The 8,962-nt window shown below is 40.6% G+C and overlaps 1 pseudogene; it reads right to left on the reverse strand.

Moving 5' to 3' along the window:
- Positions 1–646: 646 nt before the first annotated feature.
- LOC137775793 (10 kDa heat shock protein, mitochondrial pseudogene) lies at positions 647–6,452 on the reverse strand (annotated as a pseudogene).
- Positions 6,453–8,962: the final 2,510 nt, after the last annotated feature.

Raw genomic sequence — 8,962 nt, forward strand, 5'->3', positions numbered from 1 at the left:
GGCCCCGCGGTATGCGAGATCTTAGTTCCAGACCGGGGATCGAACCCGTGCCCCCTGCAGTGGAAGCGTGGAGCCCTAACCACTGGACCGCCAGGGAATTCCCTGTTTGGAGTTTTGTTTGTTTGTTTTGTTTTCTTTTTTATTATTATTTTTTTAAATTAATTAATTTATTTATTTATTTTTGCTGTGTTGGGTCTTCGTTTCTGTACGAGGGCTTTCTCTAGTTGTGGCAAGCGGGGGTCACTCTTCATCACGGCGCGCGGGCCTCTCACTGTCACGGCCTCTCTTGTTGCGGAGCACAGGCTCCAGACGCGCAGGCTCAGTAGTTGTGGCTCACGGGCCTAGTTGCTCCGCGGCATGTGGGATCTTCCCAGACCAGGGCTCGAACCCGTGTCCCCTGCATTAGCAGGCAGATTCCCAACCACTGCGCCACCAGGGAAGCCCCTGTTTGTTTGTTTTTTCTTTATTTATGTTTTCATTTGGAAATGTTTAAATCAGTGCAGTGAAACTGAATTTTAGAGACACTGGATGTCATTAGTTTGGATATCATTAGTTTATTATAAAAGGGAGACATGGAAATTGAAAGATTTCAGAACTTCCATGGAATGGGTGGCTTCACGCTATGCCACTTCAATAGTGATTTATTTCAGTCTACATACTTTCCAAGAATGTCACCATCTCTAAATAAGAAATAATCCTTGCTGTCTAGATCTACTTTAACGCCTCCACATTCTGGGAGAAGGACTTTATCTCCAACTTTCATGCTAACTGGTTTCCTTTAGAGCCCCATCCAATAGCTACTACTGTTGCTTGCAATAATTTTCCTTGAGATTTTTCTGGAAGCATAATCCCTCCTTTGGTTACAGTTTTGGCTGTGCTCCTTTCAACTAATACTTGGTCAAAGAGGGGAAGAAACTTTCCAAATGCCTGTCCTACCTTGACTGGCCCCTGCTGCAGTTCATACTCTGTGCCTCAACCGCGAGGAGAGACCCGAAGTTGGAATCATCTTTTTATCATGCTGTCACATTCAGTTCCATTAGTAAATTCTATCAGCTTTATCTTCAAAATATGCCTATTACTTTTTATCACATCATCTTATTTCATAGCACTTATAGAATATGAAATTACTTTGTTTGTATATTTATTTACTTGTTTAAAATTTCTCCCTAATTAGAATGCAGGCTCCATGCCTGTTTTTGTGGAAATCAGTTTTGATTGCCCTCCCCAAAAACACTTTTTTCCATTATTCTTTGCCAAGATAACCCTCTTCTTTTTTTTTTTTTAAGCGTATGCACGTGCTCAATCCCAGGGATTGAGGGACCCTTGTTTCCCTTTGCCAGATACTTGCTTTTCAGTCTCCTTCATATTTGGACCCAGTTCTGGCCAAAGGGTGTTTCTGGGAATGTTTTTTCTCCCTAATCGAAAAAGATTGCATCCTGAGGAAAGGTCTCTTGTTTCACTCCTATCCCTTGCTTTCTGCTTTTGGAGATGTTCTGTGAAGGTATGATGCCTGGAACCAACTTAAGACCCTGAGGGTCTTAATGCAAAGAGAATCAGAGATGCCAGCTCAGTGCTCTCACATTGTGAAGCTGCTTAGCCAACCTTAAAACCACCTTTCTCCAGATGTATTACTACATAGTAGGTGCTTAATATGTAATTTGTTGTTGAAATGTTGAACTTGGTGATTGATTGGATATAGGATGTGAAGAAAACTGAGAAATGAAGGTTAATTTTCAGATTTTTGGTTTAAATAACTGGTTGAATGGTGGTATTTTTCAATGAGATCAGAATCCTGAAGGAAGAAGTAGGTGGGAACTGAAGAAGGGACACAGGGGAAGCTAACAGTTTAGCTTTAGACACATTTTGAGGTTTAAGTGTTTGTGGTACATATACCTGGAGATATCCATTAGTCAGTCATATATGCAGGTATGAAGAGAGGAGAGAGATATATAGATTTGAAAAGTTTTCAACATAAAGATGATAGTTAAGTCATGAGAATGGTTAAGACCACTCAGGGGGGATATGTAGAGCTAGGAGAGTCATGGTCTTAATAGAGAACCTGGCTTTAGTAGGGAATCTGAAGAATGACCATATTTGAAGTAGAGAAAAGGATTCTATAAAAGGAGTCTGAGAAGCAATGATCAGAGAGGGAGAACTGGGGGACTCTCACAATCCAAGGAAAGAGAGAGTTTCAAGATGGAGAAGTGGTGCAATGTCAAATGCTGTAGAGAGGTTAAGTAGGATAAAGACTGGAAAGTGTCCACTGTGTGTATGTAGAAAACAATATGGCTTCTATTTTTATTTATTTATTAGACAATATTTATTGAGAGCCTACTATGGCAGGTACTCCTTTTAAGTGTTGGGTAGATATAACAATGAATAAAATATGTCCTTTCCTCATGGAGTTTATATTCTAGGGAGGAGAAAGAAAATGAACATATCCAAAGCAATATGAAATATAGTATCAGGTACTAATAGGTGCTATGAAGAAAAATAAGTCTGGAAAAGAGACTGAAGTTACAGAGGGGTGCTATTTTAGATAGAGTAATCTGAGAAGGCCTCTCTGAAGAGGTAGGGGTTTTTGTTGTTGTTGTTGTTTTTTAAATTTATTTATTTATTTGGTTGTGCCAGGTCTTAGTTGCAGCAGGTAGGCTTCTTAGTTGCAGCTCACCAGCTCCTTAGTTGCAGCATGTGGGCTCCTTAGTTGTGGCATGCGAACTCTTAGTTGTGGCATGCATATGGGATCTAGTTCCCTGACCAGGGGTCAAACCCAGGCCCCTTGCATTGGGAGCTCGGAGTCTTACCCACTGCGCCATCAGGGAAGTCCCTGACGAGGTAGTTACTTGAACAAAGACCTGAATAAGTGACAGAATGGGCATTTCAAGCAAAGGGAACATAAGTACAAAAGCTGTGAGGTTGAGGGTGTATGTCTTTTTTAAGCAACATCAGTAAGGTCAATGAGACCAGAGCAGAGTAAGAGGGAGAGTTATGACATGAGCTCAGAGAAGTAGCCATGTAAATAGTCTAGATCATGTTAGGGTCTTTCATGTTAGCCATAGAAAGACTGTGTTTTATTCTAAAAATCATGGGAATCCATTACATAGTTTTGAGCAAAGATGTGACATATTCTATCTTAAAAGGCTTGTTCTGGCTGCTGTGAGAATAAATCATAGGAGGTTAGGAGTGGAGTAAGGAATATGAGCTGGAAGGGAATGCAGTAATGCAGATAAAATGTGATAGTTGCTTGGACCAGGGTGAGCCAGTCAGTGGGGGAGGTGGTTCAAAGTGGTGGGTTTTTGGATGTACTGATATTTTGAAGGTGATGCTGACAGGATTTATTATTAATGCATTGAATGGAGGGTGAGAAAGAAAGAGAGACATCAATCCTGAGCCCAAGGGTTTGGCCCTGAGCAACACTGGGGAATACTGAAGGAGGAACAGTATAGGGAAATGGAGGGAATCAAAAGTTCAGTTTTGGATGTTAAGTTTGAGATGCAGTATAGAGATGATGATTAGGCAGAAAGCTAAAGTTCAGAGAAGTCACATTGGAGATAAATTTAGGAATCATCAGAATAGAAACTGGATGAGGTCACCTAGGAAGAAAGTAGATTAAAAGAAGCCAACGGGACTACCCTGGTGGTCCAGTGGTAAAGAATCTGCAGGGGATGCGGGTTCGAGCCCTGGTCGGGGAACTAAGATTCCACATGCTGAGGGGCAACTAAAGCCCGTGTGCCACAACTACTGAGCCTGCACTCTAGAGCCCACGAGCCACAACTACTGAGCCTGCGTGCCTCAACTAGAGAGCCCTCATACTGCAAACTACAGAGCCCACGCGCTCTGGAGCCCACACGCCACAACTAGAGAGAGAAAACCCGCACGCCACAACCAGAGAGAGAAAACCCGCACACCACAACTAGAGAGAAGCCCACGCGCCTCAAGGAAGAGCCCACATGCCCCAACAACAACAACAGATCCCGCATGCCACAATGAAGACCCGACGCAGACAAAAAAAAAAAAGAAAAAAGAGAAAAGAGAGGTCCGAGGACTAAATCCTGGAGCACTTCAGCTTTTAAAAATTAGGAAAAGGATCCAGTAATTGAAAGTGAGAAGGACCAGATAGTGGTGCAGAAAGAAAATCATGAAGAGTGTGATGTTCTGGAAACCAAATGAAGAAAGTGTTTCAAGCAGGAAAGTGATAACGGTGTCAACTTTTTCTGGTAGTCTGGTTAAGATGAAGTCTGAGAACTGGCTAGTAGATTTGGCATTGTGGAGGTCACTGGTGACTTGGGCAAGAGTGGCTTCAGTGCAACAGTAGGGATGAATGAAGGCCTGATTGGGGTGGGTTCAAGAGAGAATGCAAGGTGAGGAAGTGGAGAAAATGGAATAATAACCTCTTTTGAGAAATTTTGCTTTAAGAGAGTAAAGGTAATTTCTCCTCTTTCTCCCCCTATTCCTTAATAAGAACAGAACCTTGATTTTGTTGAGAGCAGGGTGCTGAGCTTCTGTTCCAGCTACTCCATGGGCATCCATGTGACTAAGTTCTGGTAAGTTGTTAGTGGAAGTTGTTTGGTGGGTTTTCTGAGAAACGGGATTAACTGAGCTGGTGTATGTCTTTGGCCCTTTCTCTTTATCTTGCTTAGAATGTGGACATGATGACTGGAGTTCTAGCAACCATCTATGATAATAAAGTGATCTTAAGCCATTGCTAAGGATGGAGGAAAATGGAATCTAGATCCCTGATGACACTGTGGAGCTACCACATAAACCGTGGCTTGCCTACCTCTGCACTTCTCATTATGGGAGAAAATAAAACAATTTGTTTATGCCTCACTGATTTTTTCCTTTTTTTCCCTGTGTGTGTGTGTGTGTGTGTGTGTGTATGTGTGTCTGTCTGTCTGTTATTTGCAGCTGTTTGTAATTCATAACTGACATGGTGGTGGGACCTTGTGGAATTTTTCTTCTGAATTTATTTTTCTTTTCTTTTTTTAAAAATGAAATGAGGAGGGGAGAGGTCATTGGCTAAATGTGAGGATTGGGGAGGGAATGTTGGAGGTTTGAGGAGAGAAAATATATAAATTAGTCATCTCTGAGAGTAAATTAACTAGGGAAATAGAGTAGAATTTCCAGGTATTGTTGAAGGTATAGTAGGCTTTTTAGACATTTGTAGTTGTAAATATATATAAAATGAGATCAGTCATCCTGGTTATGTTTTTCTCTAGTCCGGTTCAGCTGCTCAGGTGAGGTATGAAATAGGTGGAGAGTTGGATTTATTCAGGATCAGTGTTCTGCTAAAACTACTGGTCACCATTGTGAAAGAGAAGACAAGGTAGACTAGAGTCACTGGGAAGATAACTGAATATCTGAATGGATTTTTAAAAACATATAATAAAAACAATAGACTAGAAAATAAAACTTAAACACATTTTTCAATAGGTAAAAATTTCTGTGATTCAAAAATTGAAGTGATAAAAAGATATATTGAGAAGTTTTGCTCCTACCCTGCAATGGTTAATTTTATGTGTCAACTTGACTGGGCCACAGGATGCTAAGATAACTGGTTAAATATTATTTCTGGGTGTGTCTGTGAGGACTTTTCTGGAAGAGATTAGCATTTGAATTGGTGGACTGAGTAAAGCAGATGGCCCTCCCTAATATGAGTGGGCATCATCCAATCTGTTGAGGGCCTGAATAGAACAAAAAGGCAGAGGATGGTTGAATTCACTCTCTGCCTGACTAGTGACTGAAGTGGGATCTCCTCCTGTCCTTTGTGCTCCTGGTTCTCAGGCTTCGGGTCCAAACAGGAATCTGCATCATTAGCTCTCCAGCCTTTGAACTACATCACTGGCTTTCCTGGGTCTCCAGCTTGCAGATGGACAGCAGAGTGAGACTTCTCAGCCTCTATAGCCAAAAAATCTCTCTCTCTCTTTCTCTCCCCACCCTCATTCCCACCCCACCACCAGTTCTGTTTCTCTGGAGAATCCTCACTAATACACACCCATGTGCCCAATCATCCCATTCCTCCCCTCTGCCCCCTATTGATAAGCATTTGTATTATTTGTTGTGAATACTTATGGTTTCTTTATGAAAATACAAATATCAATTGATCAGTCTGTTTATTCTTATTTCACTCTGTTCTTACATACAAAAGGGTAGTAGCAAACTATAGTGCATGCTGTTCTGTACCTTGCTTTTTTCACTTGTCAGTATATGCTGGATATCTTTCCATATCAACACCTGGAGAGTATCCTCATTATTTTTATTTTTCATCTACAGAGTATTCTGTTATTATAGGTATATCATGATTTAGTAATATTTTGAAAGCAAGGCCTTTATTTGGAAGAACTAGGTTTTGTTAAGGCTTTGTGGGTTTGAAGGCGCTAGTATAGCAGGACTTCGCATATATATTTTTTTTTTTTCTTTTTTTTTTTTCTTTTGGCCACACCATGCAGCATGCGGGATCCTAGTTCCCCGACCAGGGATCTAACTCGCGCGTCTCAACCACTGGACCACCGGGGAAGTCCCAGGACTTCATATTTGAAATTTATTCCAGGATCCACAGAAATGTGAAGAATGCATGATGATGAAAAAAATCATTATATCTCCAAAAAGAAGTAAGAATTCAACCAACAGACAGGAAGTGGTGAATCTGAGGCAGAGTGATTAAGGTTTAGCTGCTTGTGGGTTCCCGAGACAAGATCCAGCATTCTTATATCTTACTCCACTGGGCCTTGGCCCTGGCAGTTGAGGTGAGGGTGGATTAGCCAGGTGAGGAGACGTTCTAAGCAGATAAAATCTGTGTTTTGCTTTCTAGGATATAGCCTGAAGGACTGCAAGACTCTTCAGGAAGTACAACATCTAACATATTGCCTGAGCAGGGAAGTAGCCATGGCTGAGGGAGGTGCCTAGGCAGACTAAAAGCAATCTTACAAATTCCTTCACCACACCCCACCAAAGCACCTGAGAGCTCCCAAGTACCCAATGGGATGTGGAAGTTCTGAGAAGGCTGGCAAACTGAAAGAGACTTGGAGCTGGAATAAAAAGGACTTAGTCCAGAGGTCAAGGTAGGAACCCTAGATATCAGCACAAGAAGTCTAAAGATAGGTGGGGCAAACTACAGCTCAACAGAGGCCAGCAAGGACAGAAAGTACAGGGATCAGATTCCCTTCCTCCAATTCAAGAATTATACCCAAGCCCCTCTAGGAACTTAAATCACCTTAGAGAGGATAAGAGAAGGAGAGGGTAGAAGAGTTTAAATCTTGATTTTGACTACATATTCACTCAAATGAGACTATTCTAAACAAGAAGTAACTGATTTAAAAGTAGTTATTTAAGTTTTTTTCAGTTGCTGGGGGTTTGTGAGATGATGAATTTCAGTTATAGAGAAGGGAAACACAAATGAACTAAAAAAAAACAGAAAAGGAATTAGTACTACTAATAGGCCTTTGGCAGAGATGTGGGAGCATTTGGAAAATTTTATATGGAAAATCAAGCAAAAGATGAGGCAGTGGACTTCCCTGGTGGCGCAGTGGTTAAGAATCCGCCTGCCAATGCAGGGGACACAGGTTCGAACCCTGGTCCCAGAAGATCCCACATGCTGTGGAGCAACTAAGCCCCTGCACCACAATTACTGAGCCTTTGCTCTAGAGCCCATGGGCCACAACTACTGAAGCCCATGGGCCACAACTACTGAAGCCCGTGTGCCACAACTACTGAAGCCCACGCGCCTAGAGCCCTGCTTCGCAACAAGAGAAGCCACCGCAATGAGAATCCCCTGCATCGCAACAAAGAGTAGCCCCCACTCACCCCACAACTAGAGAAAGCCCGCGTGCAGCAACGAAGACCCAGCACAGCCAAAAATAAATAAATGAATAAATAAATTTTTTTTTAAAAAAAGGAAGCATGATTACAGTGCACTATTTGCTTCAGCAATGAGTAATACTTAAATAATCATAATAATGTAAGCACTGGCTTATTTAAATTGAAACTTTGTTGGTGAGATAGCCAGGAGGCAAAATGTGAGGAGTATAAAAGAACTAAGGTCTCAACTAATATGCTGAAAAGTAAATAGGTAATATCTACAATTGATAAATCAAGACATAGCTGCATAGACACATTATTTAGAAATAAGTAGGTTAATTCCAAGGGAAATGGTTACATGAATTGCAGGTAATTGCCTGTGGTGAACAGGTCTAGAGTAGAGGAGGAATGATACAGGAAAACCATTGTTTTAAAATAACTACTAGACTTGTGGTTTTTGTAAATTTTTTATTGAAATATAACATATATGTAACAACCTACATACAGAAAAGGGTACAACTCATAAAAGTACAGCTTGATAAATTAACCTAAAGTGAACAAACCTGTGTAAATTAGCAACCAGATCAAGAATGTTTCATTTTTAAACCATGTACATATATTCTTTGACAGATATTTAAAATTAATAATACTAAAGAGTTAAGATATCAGGAGAGAGAAAAATGCTTTTGATAATACTGCTTTTGAAAATACTACTAAAATCTGGAGCAGTGCTGTTCAATATGGTAACCTCTAACTGCATGTGGCTATTGAACACCTGAAATGTGACTAGTCTGACTGAGGAACTGAATATTTTATTTTTGTAAATTTTAATTTATTTAATTTTTTTCAGTGTTTTTTTCAATTTTTATTTTATATTGGAATGTAGTTGATCTACAGTGTTGTGTTAGTTTCAGGTGTACAGCAAAGTGATTCAGTTATACATATACATATGTATTCTTTTTCAGATTCTCTTCCCATATAGGTTATTACAGAGTATTGAGTAGAGTTCCCTGTGCTATACAGTGGGTCCTTGTTGATTATCTATTTTATATATAGTAGTGTGTATACGTTAATCCCAACTTCTTAATTTATCCCTCCCTCCCACCTTTCCCCTTTGGTAACCATAAGTTTGTTTTCTAAGTCTGTGAGTCTGTTTCTGTTTTGT

The sequence above is a fragment of the Eschrichtius robustus genome, chromosome 13, assembly GCF_028021215.1.
Source record: "Eschrichtius robustus isolate mEscRob2 chromosome 13, mEscRob2.pri, whole genome shotgun sequence".
NCBI classification, from domain to species: Eukaryota; Metazoa; Chordata; class Mammalia; order Artiodactyla; family Eschrichtiidae; genus Eschrichtius; species Eschrichtius robustus.